The sequence below is a fragment of the Athene cunicularia genome, assembly GCF_003259725.1.
Source record: "Athene cunicularia isolate RWA chromosome 20 unlocalized genomic scaffold, athCun1 chr20_part1, whole genome shotgun sequence".
Lineage (NCBI taxonomy): Eukaryota > Metazoa > Chordata > Aves > Strigiformes > Strigidae > Athene > Athene cunicularia.
The window spans coordinates 3,086,853-3,109,929 of NW_020799125.1; the positions used below are offsets into that span (position 1 = coordinate 3,086,853).

General features: G+C 37.8%; 1 long non-coding RNA gene across 1 annotated transcript in view; it reads right to left on the reverse strand.

Annotated features, from left to right (window-relative positions):
* Nucleotides 1-23,077, reverse strand: part of LOC113487599 — a 101,419-nt gene that overhangs the window by 13,417 nt on the left and 64,925 nt on the right. Inside the window, exon 2 of the long non-coding RNA XR_003399819.1 lies at nucleotides 744-911. This is a non-coding gene — a long non-coding RNA (uncharacterized LOC113487599). The remainder of the gene's footprint in view (nucleotides 1-743; nucleotides 912-23,077) is intronic.

The window sequence follows — 23,077 nt, forward strand, 5'->3', positions numbered from 1 at the left end:
CTACTCATTTAATGTTCGAGGCAACTTTCTGAGACAAAACATGAGTCTTTGAACTATTCATTGTTGAGAGTTAGTCTCTACCTCAACAGAAAGGGCAAAGAGCTTCCTCATAAAAATGTTGCTACCAAGACACAAATATCATCAGTTGGCTAATTGGATGGGAGAGGTTAAGGGAGCAGGGCTCACACAGAAATGCTGCTGCATAGCAAGAGCTGGTGCTTCTTGTGTGTGGTGCCTTTACCACAGATTAGACCACGTTTGTTCAAGGAGATGAAATCCACTTCTCTAGCAGGAGTCATTCAAGTCCTGTATGAATCTTCAACCTGTAACCTCTAACTCCAGCTTCAATGGATTTAATTGGAACACAGCCCTAAAAAAAATCATCTAGCATTGATACGGTTTTAAGACCATATATTTAAGACCATTATGTTTAACACATTATATTTAAAAGAAGTTCTGCAAAGTACATGGTTTATATTAGATTCTCTCTTTCTCATGATCTACATTGTTTCACAAGATCTGCACTAAAGATGGAATTTTGGAGGCAGAGCGAGTGGGAGGCTGTGAATAGTTTATTCAAAAAAAGTTAATTAGAACTGAAATTATTCAGCATTTTGAGTCAAATTTGACAAATAACTTGTGCTGATTAAAAAAAAAAAAAAAAAAAAAAAAAAAAAAAAAAAAAAGTGGGACTTAAGTGACCATTCACAAAACCAGCAAGGCAGAGAAGTCTGCAGACCTACCATGTCTCAGTAAGGATGACATTCGTCTCAATACAGGGACGTGTGGGCTGAAGTCTTCCTTCTGCTTGGTTCAGAGCAGGATTTCGGGAAGCGCAGTCTCCCATGTTGGAGGTGGATGCCTAACCACTGGGCTGCGAGTGACATCCGCTGCTACGAAGATTCATATCTCTTATGAGAAGAAATAAAAAAATTGGTAATATTTTGAGTTGAAATATTCAACTGGTCCGAAACAAATGTAAGATTCCAATTTCTGGTTTGGTTTGTTTCTTTTCCAGTGAGACAGTTCTACTCCCTCCCTTCCCCTTGAACATACAAAGCATTTACCTTCCTTTCAATGGTGAGCCTCCTAATTTGAACAAATGGACTTCTCATTTATGGTCTATGGGGGGTTTCATCTCACCTACTTCAAATCCCTATAATGGACAAAATATCTTTGAATTTAATACTCCTGAGATCACTTTGATGGAGTCATTCACCTATCTGCTGTCCAAAAAGATGGATCACACGTAGGTGGCCTGCTTTGCCCAGTGGACTATTGGGGTGATGAGCAGGTGGTGCATTTCCATGGTAGCTGTCTGTATTTGGTGACATGAATCCCATCACTGATGGGATCCTTTTTCCCCGCCTAGGATTGACACTTAAAGTAAACACAAAACCCTTTCATAATCCTGTAGCTTTTCTCTGATACCAAGATACTTTAGAAAACAGACAAATCGGTAACTAGCTATTCCAGCCCTCCTTTTGATTTCATAAATGCAAATTAAAAATACTTATCTGCTGTATAAAGACTTGGCATGTTTAAATAACTATTATCCTTTAAATATATTCCAGTGATGTAGGAATCATTATTGTAACAGATAGAATAGGCATTAAATCCACAGGGGAGTCATTAAAAGATGGCTATTTCTCTCTGTTTGACCGAAGCAGCAGTTGTAATGTATTTATTCAGGATTTAGCAAATGGAATTCAATTAGAACTGAAATGGTGTTAAATTGAGTAATTCCTATTGTATTTGTCTGACAGACAGGAGTGGCATGACCTGAAAAGTTAAAAGGAACAGTATTCAGCTAGGATCTCTGTGTTCTGTAGCACTTGTTGACAGAATGTCACTAAACAGGTATATACCCTGCTTAACTTCTTAATCACCTGTAGTAAAAAACAAGGACCAAACAACATTTATTGACATTATGTGATGAAGTCACACTTTAATAGAAATAATCTCTTATTTCCGAGGCTGAAATAGAACTTAAAATTCCTTGTATTACAGTTGTGTTTGAGTCCAGTGTTCTGATATAATTCCATTCTATGCAATGAGAAAGAATATCTTGTTTCTCTGGAAGAGGTTTTATTCAGGGACAATGTGATTGTAAAGTATGCAGCAAAATATTGTCTTTTGTTTTTAACATAGTATGAAGGCACACGTATTTAACACCTTCTATGCAAGTGTGTGCATCTACATGCATCAAATGTAGAAAACTACAGAGACTTGTGCAACACATATGGATGAAGAGGTCAAACACTGACTGTACTGTCTATAAAGGAAGACATTAGATAGGATGTGATATAGGTGAGTGACATAAAACAAGGCAGGTACGTGACTTCCCTATTTTTGTAAAACCTCTTCAGCACGAACAGATGGGGCTGGGGTGGCATTCCCTGTGATTATCCATGGGGAATGCAGCCTGATGCCACTGAACACCAGACGCCGCTACTCAGCAATAACGTTGCATCCGTTAATGCATTTACTTGGCTGTCCCTCGTGTTGTGCATCTTTTGCACACACACACACACACACACACACACAAATCAGTCTGGAAATGACATCTGGCACATGTTGAACATAGAGGAAAACAAAGAAAAACTACATGAAAATGGTCTAGTGAATTTATGAGCCTTGTTAAGGAAATAGCTGTGCTAACAATCCACTCGGATACTTTAGTCACTGCCTCAGACCTTCCACAGTAAAATATTGCATTAAAGCAGTAATCATAGCAAAGGACTTTACAGAATGTGAATAGAAATATTTTTTTTTTAATAGTGGCAAGTGAAACAGTCCTCTTGTTTTGGTTCTGCAACACAGAATGTGACCTCAGATGAGGGAAATAATTATATTTTAGTTTTCTATTATTTCTACAGTTCAGATCTTTCTAGCCTTAAGCACCTATATGATTTCATTCACATTAGTATTCCCACTAGTTGCCAAATCTCTAATTCAAGAAAATACTAAAGCTCATGCTTAAACTTTAGCATGTGCTTTACTGTTGCTGTCTGAAAGGGACTGGGTTGTTAGTTGGACTTAGAGGAAATAAAACGCCAGTAGAATCCTCACCCATGCCCTGTCATGATCCCGACGAAAGATTTTCATTGTAATTTGCATTCAAGTAACGAATTTTCACAGGAACAGGAGCAGCTCAATCATGTCAACAGAATTCACAGTTGAATAAAGCTGGATTTTGTTTGTTCTTTTTAAAATGTAGATGTGATTGGTGATACTAAAAGGCATGTCTGAGAGCATTTTGGTGAGCAATTTTTAGGGGACCAAATCCAAAGCTCCCATTTCAGAAAATGGGTCCATTGTTTGCCTATTTTAATATATTTGTAATGACTTTACCAAAAATTGTTTTTGATGAGTATACACTAAATATCCATTATTAAATATGGAAGTATAACATTTGTAAGAAGCATTTTACAATTCTAACCTCGATTTGTTGAAAATACTTCCATAAGATTTTAATATATAAAGAAGTATGCTGTTTAGGAGGAAGAATTATGCCTTTAGCTGCCTTCTAAAATATTCAGATGTTCAGAAAAGGAGGCAAACATATGATAAAAATCCCGCTGGACACCACAGTCCCCTTTGGAGCACTGGAAAGCAGATGGTGTCTTTAAAAAACAAGACAAGATCAGTCTTACCAAAAAACAGATGCTATCCATTTTCCAGGAAAGATCACTGGCAACTAATAAGTTCACACAATAAACTTCTGCTGGCTCAAGAAACATATTAAAGAGTTCAGAATAAAGAAATTTATCTAGAATATTTCAAGGGAGAAATAACCTGAGGTGCAATAACGTAATTTTTTTCATAACTATAATCATCTTCACATCAATCCAAACCTATTTCTGAGACAGAAGTTGAAACAATAAAAGTTCCTCCTAAAAGGAGGTGAAAGCATTGTCCAGAAATTTAGGAAAAGGGAACAATACTGTTTTAAAATTCTTAATCTAAAGAAAAATCTGAAAGTTATATACTTCCAGACAAAAAACAAACAAACAAAAAAAAAATTAAAAAAAAATTGCAAAGCACTAGGAGATGCAGTTTTGGATACATGAACCAGACATTAGTTACTTCTAAGTCCTAAGTTTAAGAGCCCGGAGCAGTTTCCAGGATAGCTACTGGACACTATGCATGACAATCGCTCACCCTATTTGTAAAATGTCATGTATCACTCCATGTAAAAAGCAACAGAACTGCTATTGTATTGCATGTATAGATTCAGCATGACATCTCTCTTTTTTTTTTTTCCAATATATAAGGAAAAATTAAAGCCACACTTTTTTTACCACACTTTGTTTTTAGTACTATATCAGGCTGTGGACTTCACTAAAGCAGGAAAAAGCTCATGAAGTCAAATTCTATAATTGGATTTTATAAGGGAGAGCAAAGTATGAGAGACTATATAATGTAAATTTTAAAGACACTAAAGACATTTCTACTTATACATTTGGAAGGAGAGAAACCGTAACTGTGAAAGTCATCTGATCACAGCAGGAATGCATTTTCATTTGTTGTTTTCCATAAGCAGCACTGGATATTTAGCCAGTTTCATTATTGCAGGGGATGAATAACTCAAAACTATGAGATATGGACATAATACAGAAAATCTCCTGAGTAAAACACACTCCACTGACATACACTGGTTCAGTTCCATTAATTCTGATGCAGTAATTACAGAATATATAATTTTAAAAGAATCTGAATTCTAAACACCAAAATGTATCAACATGTCACAAACGGAGTTGTCCTTCTCTTCCTATCTGTCATTAAGATGTAGCCAACGTTTGAAAACAACCTACCGAGTGTTAAAATGAGATGCAACACCTTTAAGAAGCACTTGCGAGTAGGAAGTAGGGAGTGCTATATACTGCTGAATATTTAAAACAAGATTTAATGAGACAAATATACTTGTGCTGTTAGAGATAAAACACCAATCGCCGTGAAGGGTGGTGTGGATTTTTCATGCCCCAAAGCCCCATTTTAAGCCATGGTCTGAATCCTTACGCTTGTAGCTAGACAGTGTCTTTGAATCCATGGCACCCGGGAGCTTCAGTCCTAAAGACCATAAAACTCCTTCTTCTCTTTGAGTAAAGGGGCTCATTCTGCTTTTGGTCCAACCCTTCTGTTAGTCAGGCTGCCACGTGCTCCTGTTAATGGAATGATCCTCAAACCTAGGTACCATTTATTTGAGTTCTGTAAATAGATACTTACAAATAGATATCTGTCATAAGCATGCAAGGAAAAGAATGGCCTATGACAAAAATCTGTTTCCCAGTTCTTTTAATGTAACCTTGAGGAATTTATGTCTGTAATATAAGGATAATAACGACCCTGATGTTTACAGAGGGTTTATAAAAGATAAATTTTAATGTGTATGAAGTGCTCATATACTCCAGGAACAAATACATAGGGATGAACATTTAAGACAGGTATTTTTCAGCCTGGGCCATAGGTAATTCATAGAAATGCAAACCAGCAAAGGAAAAAAAGAAAAAAAGAATGGACTTTTCACAGAAGCTTCCTGACTGCCACATCCTAGTCCTGCAAAAGTAATTTAAACTGAAAATCATTTCCATTCTGAACCTTTCACAGGCCTTTCACAGGGCTCGTTTTAGCTTCTTTCATAACAATTCTGCATTTGGCTCATCTTCCCCTCCCTTCTTTCTTTTAAATCACAGCCAAACTTAGATAATAAAAGTTGAAAATAGAGAGATAAAGACTTTCTGCTACATTTTTCTTATTCAGGTTAGAAGATAATTCTGTTTACTTGGTTCAGGTAATATTCCAGTTGTACTGCAAGCTACCGCAAAGGAATGAAAAATTGATTTTCTTCTTGTAAAGTATAGCGTACATGAACACCTATAATCTTGATACATTTGCAGTGATTTTAAAAAAGGCCACATAGTACATAAGCATGTTAAAATCATAAAATATTCTACAGGCGGTACTGTCTTTAGGCTCCTTTAAGCTGAGGCTGTAATATCTGCAGATGCAGAAACAAAATGCAGGTTTACATGGATGGACTGGGCGCTGCTCTGCCTGCATCCCCTGAAAGGACATCCAGGGGCAGGCTGGACGCAGACTGCCCAGTTGCATTCTTGGGTACTCGCTGCCAGTTGGAGCACAGTTTCTCTAGAAGGTTCAGGACATATAGAAACAGATAAATGTACACCTAAAAAGTGTAACTGTTCACACTTACTGTTGCTGTAGTCTGTGTTAACGCTTTTCTCAAAAGCAGAGGACCCGGCGGGCAGACGTGAGGCTATTTCTCTTGACCCACTGCTGCACATTGAATCAGCTCAAACCCTTGAATGGGAGATGAATTTTTCCTTCCCAGAGAGTGATTTTCAGATCTGTTAATTCAGTCTTTTTCACCTGCTAGGCCTGAATTTTCCTATTTAAAGAGTTACTCTGCGTTCATCGGTTTCAGAGATCCAGATCCAAGTGTGTGAGGTGCCTGGGAAAGAAGTTCTACATCTTCCCTTTTACCTCATTCCTTCCCAGTTTCAAATGCAGCTTATCAAAACTTGAGCAGTCAAAATTACTGACTCTTCGCAAACACAAAGCTCGGAGTCAACTTTTTATTCAAACATCACCAAGATGCTATTTATCACCTTATTTAAGGTGTAGAGAACAACAGACTCCTATTTTTCTTCCTAGCAAGCAGGTTAAAGAATGTTAAAAATTATGTTATCACAATTGGAAAATATGACATAGTAAAATACGGTAACAGGGAGGTGTTTAGAGTGTTATAAAACTGAATGCATTAAATGGTATTTACCATGTGGGCCTGCCTCTTTAGATGGGTTACAGCCTCAGCAACACATGGCTCGTCATTTGGCTTTGCATCCTTTGGTAGCATCGATACAACTACAACCTTCCTTTGGCTGGGCAGAGCAAAATGCCACAGCCTGGTGCTGAGGGAGCCGGGCAGGTCTGTGGCACCATCAGATGGTTTAGGGCTTGTCTTCAGGGGCAAATCAACCACTGTAACCACAGCAGCAGAATTACGGCAGTGGAGTTAAGAGTTGTGTAACTCCCTGCGTGGAGGATCTTACTCTGCAATCAGAGTGCCGTTTCTTTGTTCCACTTATGTTGCTTTGAAAGGTATAATTATACCACCGTAGATACGTTGATGAGTTTCTCCATGTAGACAAGTCCTTACATAATGCTTGTTTATTTGCCACTCAAATATCACAACTTTAAAAACTATCATTGTTTCATTTACTTGTTTGGCATTTACCTTCATTTTGATGTTGATATTGCTTGACATATTATTCAATCAATTGTTAGAACAATTATTCCTCTTAACTGCCATTAGAAATGCCATCTATTTTCTTTTGATAATTTATCTGTGTCAAAGTTATTAACTAGCCAATCAACTACTGTTGTAACTACTACACATTTCACTGATGATATGAATGATACATACTTGCACCAAAGGTAAAAGGCAAACCCTGACTCTTTCCCAGAGATGTCTTTCTTCGCACTGGTTATTATTCTCTGCATCTCTTTGTTATTCTATGCCCACACCTAAATGAATTTAAATAATTTGCTAAAGATATATATATCATATTATCAGAGAGCCTGTTATTTTTTTTCCTATACTATCAAGCATGGATCCAAAAGCAGGATAAAACCCCTCAAACTATGTAGAAACAATTTTGAAGAATTTGCTTATAAACTATCCGTGAAGATGCGCATTGCAACTGGTGACACAGATTGCTTGTGGCAGTAGCTTCCTTTAGTTCCCATTTGTTTCAGCAAATAAAGATGGTAATATAAAAATCAGAACCTGAATGTGTGCTCTCCAAGCCTTTGTAAGCCATTTCATGTTTAGGTCACTACATTATTTTGAATATTGTAAAAGTTGGATTGTTGCAAAATGTGTGAGGAGGATTGAACAGTCTGCAGATTTTAAACACAAGGTGAATACCCTGCAGACTAAACCAAAAATGAAACAGAAAATCTAAGTTTATGAAATAAATTCAGAAAAAAATTGATGGAAACTTACCTCGCTAGAACAGGCTACAGGACATTTTCCCCAACTTAATCCAAGTGTGGGTCACATGGATGTGTGCTAACCAGTAACTAGTCCATGTACGTTAGTTGATTTGACTCATCTGAAATATTCTTAGCAAAGCCATGTAACTATCTTAAGCTAACGTTAAATGTCTGATGTCCCACAAAAGCAAGTAATGCTAAAATGCTTCCTTAACTGTCTTCAGCATTAGGGTAGATCGTTCAAGTGACTCATCAATGAAATAAAAAAGCAACACTTTTCCCAGCAGAAGACTTTCACACATTTTATAATTATGGCTCAAATATCCGTATCCCCCTTTTCCAGCTAGCGAAGGTGCAAAAGGTGATTACTCTGATAGCAGTATTCATAGAAAAGGCAACCTAGTAGGACCAAGGTCTCCTAAATCTTCTAGCTGCTTTCTTAATATTAAATACCCAGAAGATATGAAGAAAAGGAGTAGACAGGTGGTGAAGAGAGGAGGAGAATATGGCAAAAACAGAAAGAACCCCAAATGAAGGAAAAAAAAAAAAAAAAAAAAAAAAAAAAAAAGAATGAAAGGGTATTATATCATTGTGTTTCTTTAAAAAACTGTTTAAGGTCACTGTGTGATCTGTTTATTGGTCAAACACAAGTTAGGCAACAGAAGTAGAAATTAAGGACATGGGCTGGAGAGATAGTCAACCCCATCCAAGAATCCACATCCTGATAAAAATCTGTCCAACTTTTCAAGCGTGACAGTTTCTCCAGCTACCACACACTTGTTTGTCCCTAACATTTTGTTCCTCTCTCCTTCGTACACTTAATTGGCCTTTACACTTAAAGTCACTCCAGTTTTGCCAAATATAATAAATATAGCTTTTCTATTTACCAGTTCTCAGGATTTCAGGGGATGTTGAGTTCCCCGGGAGCAAAGCAGTTTCATTTAGAAGCAATGATGGCAAAGACTGCTCTTTCCTAGGCTGGGAGGCAGAGGCCAAGCCACACCACGCTCAAACGTTCCCCTTCACACCGACTGAAACGTGCTGGGCAGCCTCCTTAAAAGTACCTGCTGCCTAAGATTTGCCTGTCAGATCTTACGGCAAGATGAGGTCATGGAGAGGAGCACAGGAAAACAAAAAAAAATTATCCCACAAACCCTGAGGTGTTCCCCAAGCATAATTTCATGGGATTTCCCATGGACTGCCCAACCACTACTGCACTGTGGGCCTGATCCACAACGAAAGCAATATAAACCCCTCTACTAACAGAAGCAGCAATGAAATTTCTTTTTTTTTTTTTTTTTTTATTCAGACATCAAGAGGAAACTTCAACATGACAATGCAAAGAGACAGTGATGGACAGCCAGGTGTTTACTGATTTTCACCGCAAAAACTTTGTTCTCCATGTCTCAAAAGGAGTCTCACCTACCCTGGAGAGGTAATTCTAGCTTTTGGGAAGCCCAACTCTGTATGACCTGACCTTCCCCATTCTAATTGGATCTTTCAATATAAAGAAATGTTATATCCATTTTACAACTTCAGCAAGGTGAGAAGTAACATCTTATGATTTACTGTCTTCCTTATCAGTGTAGCGTAACACAAGTGCCATCCATCTCCGGCATATATACTGTAATATTTGCCCCAGTGTGGATATGAATTCATGACCTTCTCTATACATTAAGTATTAGTAGTTCTTGAGTGTTACTGCACTTTGTCAAAATAAAATTATCTCCCCATAGAAAAGGGACATCGTAAATTAATATGAAAATTAAATCGCTCAGCAACTTTCACAAACTAGGATACAGTGACCAAAACACTGTTTCTTACAAAGACAGCAAGGCAAAATAACAGCCCCTTTGCATTCAAAGCACCAATGTAATCAAACAATAACTGCTGCTATTAATGTGACTTGTCAGGTGTTCTTCCAAAGCTTATCACAAAACCTGTGACAGGTTTTGTTGTGACTTTATTTAACACCCAAGTCACTCAGTCTGTCATGATTTGCTTCTTACTTGTTATTGTAGATGTTCCAACCTCTTGCAGTTTGATGTTTCACAAACTTTGCAAACAATATATTGGATTTGTCAAACAATTCTAAACTTGCCAAGTTTCTGACCGTAACTTAAACCTACTTTTCCTCCCTCAAAAGTGCAAAAAACACCCAAACCAGAAACAGAAAAACCAATAAGCTCAGGCCCTATCCCATCTCTGAAATGCTACCAGTGAATTCTGGGCAGCTAACCTAAATTAACTGCAGTTTATCTAAGCACGCATAGTCTGGGCTGAATTCGCCGCACGCTCAGCACTCCCCACCAGCTCTCCATTTGGATGTTCTTGGACACAGACTCAAAGTGGAGCCGCTCACACTGTCCAGCAGGCACACAGCCAGCGTAAAACAGTTCACTTGCACTACGCTCACACTCTGACACTTGAAACCAGGATGGCTTGTGCAAAAAAAAAAATAAAGCAGAGGGAGGATTTAGCGTGACGTATGTATTGATCTCTTCCTCTTGTCCCTCCCGCTCTGTTACATTCTATTAGAAAGGAGTTTTGCCTTTTTCCAGCCAGACTGCTGTTTGCCCAGAGCTGACTGGAAAATGCAAACACTCCTTCCAACCCTGGAAGTGCCTCTACCACCAGTTGAAAGAGAGAACAAAGCCACCGCTCTGTTCTGCAGCGATTGCCCCAATCTTCACCAACCATCAGCAGCTCGCACTAGGTGGAACATTCTTCCTGCTGAGCAGCTTCATACTCAGATGTTCAAATCGCAATTTAAGCCCCTTTTATATTTTCAATCTAATATTTCTCATTTAAAAATACAACTTGCTAATCAGTTATGTAATTTTAATTAACCACATTCCTGACTCAGATGAGAGGCTACATATGGAGGTAATGAAATCGCTTTGGACCAGCGACGGATTTGAGCTTGGCCTCCTACCTGCCCGGTGTTTGAGGGAAAACGTAGCAATTGCCTGAAGCAGAAAGATCTCTATGAACGTGATCTAAAGGTCACAGTGACACAGGAAAGCGCCTGACTATGCTGAACTCTGGATCCAGCAGTAGATCCTTTTCTTCATAGAGCAGCACACCACTGAAATTCTCTGCTATTCTTAGTGCTGATTTTTTCTATTTACCCTTCTTTAACTTGCACGTGCCCTTTGAAAGCCACGCTGAGCGCTGGATTTCAGAGCAAACAGCTCTCACAACTGACTGACCCATAGGATGATTTACACCGCTATCAGTGGCAATACACAGTGATGATATTTATAACCAGCCAGGGCCAGCAAAGACACAAACACAGAGCTGGGCTTAATGGCCCTGACTAATGGCAAATATCATTAAAGAAGGCCAGACAGTGACATTAGTAGTCAGTTAATGACGACTCAAGCCGTCTGTAGGAAAAAGGTGAAGTTAGGAATCATTTGAAAGAGATTTGTCTTCTATCTGCACAACTTTCCATGCATTATTTTGCAAACCACAATCAGCTGAACAGCCTAAACTTAAGTCAGATGTATGCTACTACAGCCTAATTTAAAGGTATATAAACCTGCTAATTTAGGGATTTGGGGCAGCTTAGATGTGGCAGTATGTAGCTCAGTGCACATGAACTTAGCAGGTAGGAAGTGTATGAGCTGTGACTGCAGGGTTTGCAGACCCCACAGTGATCTGTGCCTCTGCAGGCAGGTGGTAGAAAAAAGCCTTGAATTTCCAGGGTTCAGACAAAACTCCTAGCAACCGTGACTGATTTTTTTTTTTTTTTTTTTTTTTTAAAAGAATCAGCTTCCAGTCAGACATCTGCAGAGGGCCGTGTTTCTGTAAAGACCTGCTCATCCAGATATGGCCCAGCTGTCAAAAACTTAGCAACTATTCAACCTTCCTGAAAATTCTAGCTCTTCTTTGGTGCTCGAGCAGAAATGCAAAAGTCATCTTTGATAAATGCATTTCCTCTCTCTTCCCTTACAATATACTTGAGTGCATTTAAACAAAAAATCTCCCATACTTGCTCTTGGTCATCAGGAGTGTACAATACCTGGAAATATTCAGATTTAATTTGAAAGAAAAAAATTATCTCGACTACACTAAAATTGTGTTAGACTTGGCACTTTCTGACTGTCATATTTTGGGGACAACAAGGTAGACTGAAAATCTTCAACAGACCACATCCTGCATTTCAAAGACAGTGAAGAAAGAACAAAGCAGAAAAGCCATTTGTCATTTACTCTCATGTGGAGAACACTTGGCCTGGGACTCAGCATTAGTAGGAAACCCACAGCATATAGATTACACAGCTCGGCTTTTCTTTCCAAATACTATTTCACAAATGTCTTTGTGTTAAACAGAGTAATTAGTGCATTGGGAGCCCCAGCACACAGGCATTTACTGTACTGTGGGACAAGGGCCTCTGTTAGTGTATCATATCTACTAAAATCCAACTGCGAGTAGTGCTGATGTCAACAGCTCTAGTTAAAGACCTTTCTCTTGAGGACCCTCTTCCACTCCTTTCTTCTTGTCCAATGAAGATATCACATCTTGGATACTAATTATACATCAGTGAGATCTAAATTATCTTCTTTTTCTGTAAATGTGACAGAAAACTGGACTGTGCACCCCACAATTTTTTTTTTTTTTTTTTTTTTTTTTCAGGTGCTTCAGTACTGAAGTGTTGCAACACCGTAAATTATAAGTTTGCAAATTAACAATGGGGATCTGCACAGTGATTTATAAAACAAAGACAATCTCTTATCCTTTAGAAAAAAGAACGAGAACAGAGAGGGAAGGCTGAAGGCCATGTGAGGATATATCGTATACTGGAGTTATCCATTTTGTGCACTAAATTATAATCAGGTTAAATATCACTAATGTAAGGTGTGTACAGTCTGCCCAATAAATGGAGCGCCAAGCAAAATATGTCTCTTGTACTGTTCATGTTCTTCGAATGTATTTTATAAATAAAGGGTAATATGTCAACAATTCGTGCTCTTGTTTGGAGTCAGAAACTTGAAACAAAATCAAGACCCTGGCTAGTACCATTTTTTTAAACAGACACACGGAAGGAAAGGCAATGACTCTTGTTTATGAAGATTTATGTGACAAGAGAACCAAAGAGAGAAGGCGGAAGGAAGCACCACATACAGCTTAGAAGAACTGGCAGGCTAAGAAAAGCTTAATGAGCAATTTGGGGCCAATTAATGACTGGAAACAGGCAGGAGTGATAAGCAAAAGAACTTTCCAGTGGTGATCATGAACGCTGCATGTTCTTAGTGACAAAAAAAAAAAAACCAAAACCCAAAAAAAACAAGACTGTATCATCATAATCTGCATTCATCTATTTATCTTGCTAAATGAAATTATCCGCAGCATCTGAATCTCCATTAATCATTTAGGTCAAACAAAGACCAGTGCCTGTATAGCACACCTCCACTTTTATATCCGACCTCTGGGCCAGACCAAAATAGATCCTTATGGCATGAATTATGTATAAATATACACACATACATATGCATACATACATGTATACAGGACTATGATTTATTCATTATTCTTAGACATTCCAGATGAAACAAGTGGAAACCAGTACTGGAGGATATGCATTTACACTGACAGAGTAAAAACTGATGCACATTATTTATGAAGCCTGTTCTGTCAAAGTATGTTGGTTTTGATGATCATATTCGAGCGAATGCCACCTTTATCTGTCAAGTAAGACACACACCAACCTACTACTTCTCTGAGGGAGAAAAAAGTGCTCCCAGAAAATGCACACCTTATTATAAATATGTATCAAGGCACGATCAGATAAAAAAGTAAGCCTTGATACATGTATGTTTTTAATTGGCACCACATAAAAAACGTACCCAGCATGTGTGTGCACAAACACATCGTCACAGAGAAGTATTCGCCGTTTTTTAAATCAAGGTTTATATTTTCATTTCTGTTGGCACTGAGAAGGCAGAAAAATAACTGTCAGAAAACTGGAAAGCAGCAAAGGGAACAGTAAAGATATTCTTATTTGTCAGAAAATAAGAAGTTCAGATGCATCTTGTCATTGGAACAGTTTTGTTCCTAATGCTTCATTTTTCCTCCTTGTAGCTGAAGACCATTATAGAAACTAATAGAGGTGGGCAGAAAACTGATTTTCTGTTGTATGTGTCATTCTGAGATTTTGACAGGCTTTAGGATTTTATAATTAAACAAAACAAAACCAGAAAAAGAAGTTTATTGGGAAAGAGAATCTGATTTGTGGGTAGTTGAAATGTGTCATTCAGGTTCCAAAGATTTACATTTTATAACAAGATAATCCATTTTTAGTTTTTCACAAAGAGAATGATCAGAGCCTGTGTTTCTGTGAAACGTGTTATTTTGATTAATGAGAAAAAAATGGAAAAACATTTCACTGAAATATTTTTGTTGTCTAGAATTTAAATTTTATGTTATGCAGGGACTCTGGCTCAGAGCACTGATATATAGCGCTACAAAAATGAAGGAAGCTCCATGACAGCATTGAGTTAATTCTGGATTTACTCCAAAACAGCTAAGAGCAATATTTACTTTTATATATTAATAAGAAAAAATGTGCACAAGGTACAAAGTCTCCCCAGGAACACTAATAAGAAGGAAAAACAAATAGGAAAGGGGACTGAAAAATATTGCAGAAAGGAAAGGACCTATACATGAACCAACATTTCAGATTTGGCATGGAGTTTAATGAAGCAAGCATTGGACATTTTAAGAGATGACAGCAAACATCCATTTTCTTTATTTGTACTACCATAGTTTCTACAGAATCTAATTGGACATCACAGCCTTCTTGACTGAGAAAATGTGTGAATATTACAGGAGGAAAGGTAATTTTTTTTCCCCTCAAATTTGCAGGTATTCTTAAAAAATGAATTTTTTTTTTTTTTTTTTTTTATAATCAATGACAATCTTTCCCATAGCCTCCCAAAGAAAGCATTCTCAGGGGTGTATGTGAAAATTCAAATATTGTCTGGTTTTGGTCAGAATAATTCATTGTCAGGCAAAATTTAGCCTCCAAGTTGCAGTGGCTCAAAGCAGAGCAATCCCACTACCCTAGGAAAGCACAAAATCTGTTCTCCCTCTCAAATCCGTAACTATAGTTGAAATCAGATGCTGCACTTCACTTTTGGACTCTGTAGTTAATCTTGAATCTCCATCTGCTTAAAACCATTTTGCGTCGACTTTTACAATTTCTGCATGCCGCTTTCTAAGCAACAATTCAAAACTAAATTTTACTCCGAAACATCAGATTAGATCTGCTTACTCCAGTTTTCCGATAACAGAATTTCAACAGGCTATACAGATGCATGACACGAATATACAACATCCATCAGGACCAAACTGTCTGAATGGATTAAGCAACCCCAAGTTCTTACTCCATTATTCCCACCAGCCAAAGATCAAGAATAATTTGTAGGTCATCCAGACTTTGCGCAGCAAGCCGTGAAAGCTCTACAGCAATCAGGATACAAAAGTTCACTAATGATGAGATGACATTTTTGAGCTAGGGTTGAAAATAAGTGCTATGTGGGTGTTGGAAACAACATGGTGAGATATGACTTCCTTAATTACTCATTGTATTGAAAGCCATTTGCGAATAAATGCACATGCATAAATTATCTCTCTTTCATTGGTAATGTCCTGTTTTAAGTCCATCGAATAATAGAAACAAGCACTTTTCCTAGTGATTCATGTCGCAGATGTGTTGTAAGTGAAGCCAGATCTTATTAGCACAACTGTTTTCCTATTTTTCCTTGCAGACTTGGAGCTCATTGAGTAAGTCATTTTGTGCTACAGCTAATATTTGTTCTACGTAAATTGTATTCAATTTAATAAATATGATTCAATAAATATAAAGAAAATAAAAATTCATTTTTAAATAAACTGACACTGAAAATTAGTGAGTGTCAAAGCATTCAGGATTGCTTTCTCTTTTAAAGCTAGGATTGTCCAGAAATGTTAAAAATATCCGTAGTGTAAAGATCTCATCTAATTTTATAGTCATGGATGTGCTCTCACCTCATGACACACACGCACACGCAATGGAGAGCTTCAGTGACTGGTGGATCAGATCACTTCTGCCCCCATGGACCTTGGATTCTGAAATTTGGTCCACTTGTGTTTTCTCTAATGACTAGAGGGGAAAAATACCCAACTCTTACAATACCTCTCTCCATTAAAAAAAATTAATTATTAATGGGACACAATTACAAAAATACTTAATATGTTTATTAGGAGCAAACGTAGCCTTCATTCTAAAGATACAAAGTCAGCAGAGACTATATCTGATGAAACTGGAGAAGCTGAGCAAGTGTGTCAGTGGTCCACGTGTCTAATGAAAAGAAAACTTATCATCTAGTGGCAGCTGTGAACAAAACAAAGCAATTATCACCTCTCTATTTAATACACAGGGAAAGGAAAGCAAAAGAATAACTGTGGATCTGTTCTTCCTGCCATTTTGTTTCGAACAACAATCCCCTGAAGTAGCTGCCACGTGTTTAGGAAACACTTTCAACCTTCACTGTAATATTTGCAGTAATATTTTTTATTTTAAGTGTAATGTTAAATTTCACAAAGAGCAAATAGGACTTTCTAACGGCATCCCCTCTAATTATAGCGTTTTTAGGGAGTATGTAGATTCAGACAGGAAGCCAACAATATTTACAAAAATTTCACTGTGTGAAAAAAAAAAAATGTTAGGGGAAAATGTGTAAAGCATGAAAAAATTTTTTTTTTTTTTTTTTTTTTTTTTAATGGACAAGATAAACTGCTAATGACTAGAGGGAAAAACTTTCTAAAAATTAAGAATTTGCTCAGAACAAAAGACTGATTTCTGTTTGCTAACAGACTAATGAAAACAACTGCCAATCATGTTTGTCCATAAAAAAAAATATGTCTTGTAGCAGCTAAAACAGCTAAAATGTTGAAAGGCAATTCAGTGCTAGGTGCTCCAGGTTATGAGAATATGCTGCATACATCAAGCAAAGCCGATAAACTGTGCCGGAGCTAAAATCAGTTATGTTTAACAAAACGTCATTGAATTGCATTGAAGTCAATACTGTCACCTCACATCCATGTTAGGACAGCAAAGATCGGAATCCATTCTCATGTTCCAACATCTCAGTCAATAATATATACACTTTTATTTCACAGTTCGGGTTTTAGATCACATACGCTGCAGAACAAACAGAGATAGTGACACTATTGGCTATGAGCTGTATACCATAGATTACTGTAACTGCTATTATCATGTGACAGTACTGAAAATGCTGTTACAGGGAATAGCTGAGCAAATAAAAACAGCCAATAGGTGGAAAATTAGAATGGGACCACAGAGGATTTGCTGGAAATCTCTCATACAGCAGCAGACAATGAAGGCAACTCTTTACCGAAAGACAGGTTGCCTTGCTGTTTGCATTAGCTCTGGGACATTTAACAAGCATCTCATACGCTTAGGAGTTATATTTGTGTTTTATTTGTTTAAGAAAATACTTTTTTTTTGGTAAATGGATTACTCATGCTAGCTATTATCATTACACGCAGCGATGCCTTGTTTTAATAGGAAGGCCTCTTTAATTCAGTGAGACTGCTTGGGCACTGCTGCGTGGCACCAAATATATTTGATTTATTCCAAATAAGAATTTTGATGAAATGTCCCATTTCTCCCAACTACCCCATCCCCATCCAGTCTGTCAGAAGTAGTCTAAGCACTCAGTAATTAAAAAAAAAAAACAATCGACCTGCATTAAAACTAGGAACCCTTCATGCACTCTCAAAAAATCAGATTGGACTTTTTTATAGATGTCTCAACAGAACCCTGAATTATGAATTCAAGTAAAATTCTCATAAAAGTTTGCAGGTCAGACCACCATTGTTTTGCACGGGAAACTGGGAGTAACCTGGGGAGTCCACACCGCTTTCACCAAGCAGACATCGAAGCTTGGTCTGTGTGGAAAACTCAGGATTTATGCCCCTGTTTTGTACACACCCCAGTGCCTTTGAAAGCAATACTATTCCCCTTAAATTTATCCTTCTATTTGGAGAATATTCATCTTTACCTACTCCCTGTTTTTCACGGAGTGCAGCAAACAGCATAACATTTTATTTATCTCCTTGCTTCTAAGTTGTGTTTTTCTCCCAGTGGTCAATAAAGTGGTTGTCATTCTCTGGACCTTACCCGAACCCCTAATTGTCCTCACTGGGTTACCCAGCCCCACACCACTGTGGGCTACCTTCGTCCTTAATAGTTGTTGTTTCAACTCTGTGTTCTCTAATCATATACAGGACTGCGGTGCCTTTACCAGGAAAATATAAATCTTGTTCCCAATCCCATTAGAATAAACAAAAGAAAAAATCCTATTTTAAAAACGTGTTCTGGATCGAGTTCATAGTAGATAACTTCAAGTGAGGGAAGCATCAGCTCAAAAAGGAATTGGTAGCAGGACGTGTGGAGGGAAGAAAACAATTTCCTTATTTTTGGATTGTATATAATGCAGAAGAAAGCACAAGGGACTACACGCCGCACGGAAACGGTGCTTCGCCGTCTGAAAGTGAAGGAGCTGTTGGGGTAGATGAGGGCCACGGGGACTCACTCCTGAGCCTGCAGGTAGGTGACAGCATCCGCTGGCCGGGATGCGTGACGCAGGCCGGGGCAATGGCAGTGTAGTTTGTCACAAAATGACATCAATTCTGTCGGTTTCTTTAAAAAGTACACGGGGAATAAAGATAAAAAAGGTGGAAATCTTTTAGAATATGGATTTCAAATCTCGTGTGAGAAATGTAACGCTCAGTACCAGCGGTCTCTACACGTGCACTCGAGATCAGTTCATGTTGAGTCGGTGGCGGGTTTGAGTAAAGGCCACTAAGAGTAGGTTGATGTTTTCTGATGTGCTGTTCTGGGGCTCAATGCTACTTCACACTGCTTTTATACCAGATAAGCAAAAATGTCAAGTTTTAGTCACTGAAGGATTAGACCCTGTGGCTTCCAGCTATAGACAGGATTGGGACAACCTCCTCATCTAAGCTCCAAAAATATACTCTAGTAGATAACAAAGTCAGAATAAGAGCACAATGTAAGGCTGAATTTCATTCCGTAGTAGCGTATTTTCATACTGCATAACATTTTATCAATTCTACTAGCTTTTTCACTATTGAAAGGGTTTCTTTTCTCTTTCTTTCCTGATGTCAATGATAACTGCATTTGGGTTTTTTTATCCTGGCATGATAATTTTGCAGTAATCTTTCATAAATCTCAGCATGTTCTCAGAAAGTAAATGATGGCATAATTTATCACTATTGAAAATGCATTTTGTGCCATGACAGTATAATTAGACATTCTTTTCAGGAGACATATTAAGTATATACCAATGTATTAAAGCTACTGTGCTGCAGATCCATTTAGTTGATTTATTCCTTGTCTCTGGCTACCTTGCCTTAAAAAAAAAAAAAAAAAAAAAAAAAAAAGGCTCAGGCAAGGAAGCAACACATTGTAAGAAACAGTATCTGTAGGTTAACTAATTCAAGTGGGAACAGGATGCAATTTGGCTGCACTTTTGTACCAATTCAGAACACATTAATTATGCAGTGATCAAAATAATTTCACATGCATAATGCTGACCTCATTCACTAGAGGGCAACAAAACCCCAGTTTAAAAAGCCTCCACCTTCTACTTTCAATGACAGAGCACTTTTAATAAGATGCTGCATGGATTTCATAATGAATACCCTATTAATTTTACATAAGTGCAAAGTTACTTCTGAAAAGCCAGTTAGGCTGTTGAATATACATGATCCAGCCTCCCAACAGGTGCCAGGAAGACATTATTCGAGTCACAGCCCCCCCCAGCACCAGATCAGTGGGTGTGTTCATTTTGAGCATCACTGTTCGGCTCAGGTTACCCTACTGAGCTCCATTTCATAAAGCCCCCTTGAACGTTACACTGGTTTTGTAGATCAAAGCATGTGGGCTTATCTAGAGATCATAAAGCTACCAATGTTCAAGCTGCTTAAACTGTACTAATGAAAACCTCTCATCCATCTGACTGGGCTTTGCTTTTGATCAGCGTGTTTTTGGGGGCTATTTGCCCCTTAACTGCCTCTTATGACATTACTTTCTCCTTTTGACTAAAGGGGACGAATATTTTCATGCTTAACCAAAATGCAACAGAAAACCTTTGCTTGTAATTTTTAAGGATGTTTGTTAGGAAGTCTTCAAGAGTTAGACTATCTCTGCCAACAGTCTAACAACTAATTAGTTTACTATGGGCCACCACGTTAGCTCTGCTAATTTAATTTTGAAAAGTTCACTCTGCATAATAAAATCTGGTGGCTGGATCTTCTCCTCGAGTTGTAAATAAGAAATAGCTAATACTGTTATGGTCTACTGAGAAAGGGCTTCATACACTGTGAAAAAATGATTACACAGACACAGACCCAACCAATTGAAAAATAATTATGTGAATTTGTCTTTTGTCCTTAGATGCAAATAATGGCTAATGCAAATAAACTGCCAGAGAAGTATTTTTATGGGCTTTTTATAGCATGAATAAGAATATATTTAATTCATTTTTGATGAATAGCTGAATGATTTTTTTTCCCACTGGTTTTGTTATAGAAGATGATCATTAGGACCAGATGCAAACACCCATCTTTTAAAGCAATTGCTCCCAGAAACACATCCTTGGCCTCTCCTCTGAAGGGGTTCATCCCAAGATGTGACCAGATATATACAAATGCATTCTTATGTTTCAGAGGTAGTGCAAAGATTAGGAAGGAGGAGGGGGGCTCAGAAGGGGAGAGATGTACAAATACATTTTTCTATTACACAGTTGACAGCCCCTTGGGAAAACAAGTCTAAGAAATGTGCAACCTTGAAATGTGTGCATGCTGCAAGGGATATTTTCAATGTGAACCCTGTGTTCTGATTTTCAGAGTCCTTAATCATTTGGCTATGCTGTGGAAGAGGGGCGTACTGAAGCTCCTAAAACAAACATAAAAGGTTTGATTTTGTTTCCTTCTGCTTGCAGAAAGGCAGACTACACTATCCCTGCTACACCATCTTGGCAGTGCACTCCAGCCTACACGATGCACGCCTAGTTAGCAATATTCTCCTCTCCAAACAGTACAGCATGACATGTCCCCCTTCCCACCAAAGTATTTAACAATTTCCTTTGAAATGCAACTCATTATACAAAAGCAGAACTAAATAAAAAATACTCCAGAGAGAGAACAGATTGCTAGATATAGATTAGATGTGCAGTCTAATCCTTCACAAGCATTAAATATTTAACATAATCACACCACAGGTGACAGGAAGATGTCTGCATTGTTTAATTAGACTTAATTAAACATAAGGAAACTCTAATACTAATTCAGGTCTAGCTTTTAAATTGATTACAAAACTCCCTTTTTAAAGTACTTCTGCATCCAGAGAAATGTATTCGTTCTTTCATTAGCTGGGGAATCCTTGCCATGCAATGCTCAAAACCCATGAAGAGACGATCTGTTGTGTTCAAAAGCCCATGGATGATACTAACTTTACCGGGTTAAGGACAAAGCCAAAGGACTTGGCACTCCCAGCATGTTGCAATGCTGTGATCTTTTGGCCATATTTTGTACAAACCATTACGCTCGGGACATCATTTTTTTCTATTACCTCTTTTATGGTCTTATTGTTTACAAGGAAATAGATAGAGCATTTAATTATGAGATGGACTTAATGTTCTATAACAACTCCTGTATGCAATACATTGCCTCTGGAACTCAACTCACAACTCACATTAATGCGACAAATGAAAAAAAAAAACCAAAACAAAACAGTGTTACAGAGAAGATGTTTTGCAAGAGGAGGGCAATGTGTAATGCTATGAATCATTCCCTGATAATATTCCCATGTCTCCCAGTTAAAGTTATGGTTCAGACTGTATTTAAGCACAAATACAACATGTATTCTCAAAGAACCAGAGATAATTTATGACATACTGCTTTGTTTCCCAGTCATCTTCTTTAGTGACGTTAAGTGTAAGAGCCTGATCAGGATCCAGCCTAAAAGGAATATCCTCAGGATTGGATTAGAACCTAAACTATTCTTTCCTCGAGAAATTAAAAGTTAGAAAGGATTAAACATAACTTTCCTAGAAATAAGTTAATCAATTCAGCGAGCCCCAGCTCTGCTGGGCAGTCAGTCCCTGCACGATCAAAATCATCCGCAAAGATTACCAGGCGCTTGTTGTTATGTATCGTGGTAGCTTAGATGAAACCATGCATTGATGCAATGTTGTAACATAAGTACTACAGCTCTAAGCTTTTTTTTTAAAAGCTCTTTTGTTTACCTGATGCCTTGATGCCTTGCCTCCTTTCTTCCTTCTCTCTAGTTTCTGGCTCACTGCAGCTTTGCTCTTTTTTTTTTTTTTTTTTTTTTTTTTTTTTTTTTTTTTTTGTGGGGAGGGGGGACAAAGTAAGTTGTGTTAATGGTACGTGCAGAATTTTGGTTTCCAGTTGTGTATTCTCTGAACATGAAAGCTGGAGCTACTCTCATTCACCCTCACTGTGCATCTACTTAGTACGTGCACATCTCGCGTACATGGAGTGTTTTGTGCTATGCATATACTCATGCTTAAATTTTTTATCTGGATCTATGGGACAGAACTTTAAGCCACTTCTTTCTTTAAAGAAAATATATCCATATTGAAGTGCCGCTATAAATTTGGAAGACAGAGGACATCTCTCATGAAATAGCAAAACACCCATAAAAGCATTACAACAATAAATACACATAATGCAGGTAAGTGACACACAAACTCTTGCTCTGATCACACACAGCAAAGGACTGGTTTTTTTTGCTGATCTCTAGCAGAAGGAGGTTAAGGCTTTCTGCTTTTTGCTAGGCTAACCTTTGTCATCTGGTGGTGGTGAATCACACTCTACTTATCATTCTGAGTCCTTGGTACATACAGTTGTCTGACATGTTTCTGTCTGCTTTGTTAGATAACACAGCTGATGAAAGAAATAACCATATTCATGGTGCGGTATCTTATTCACT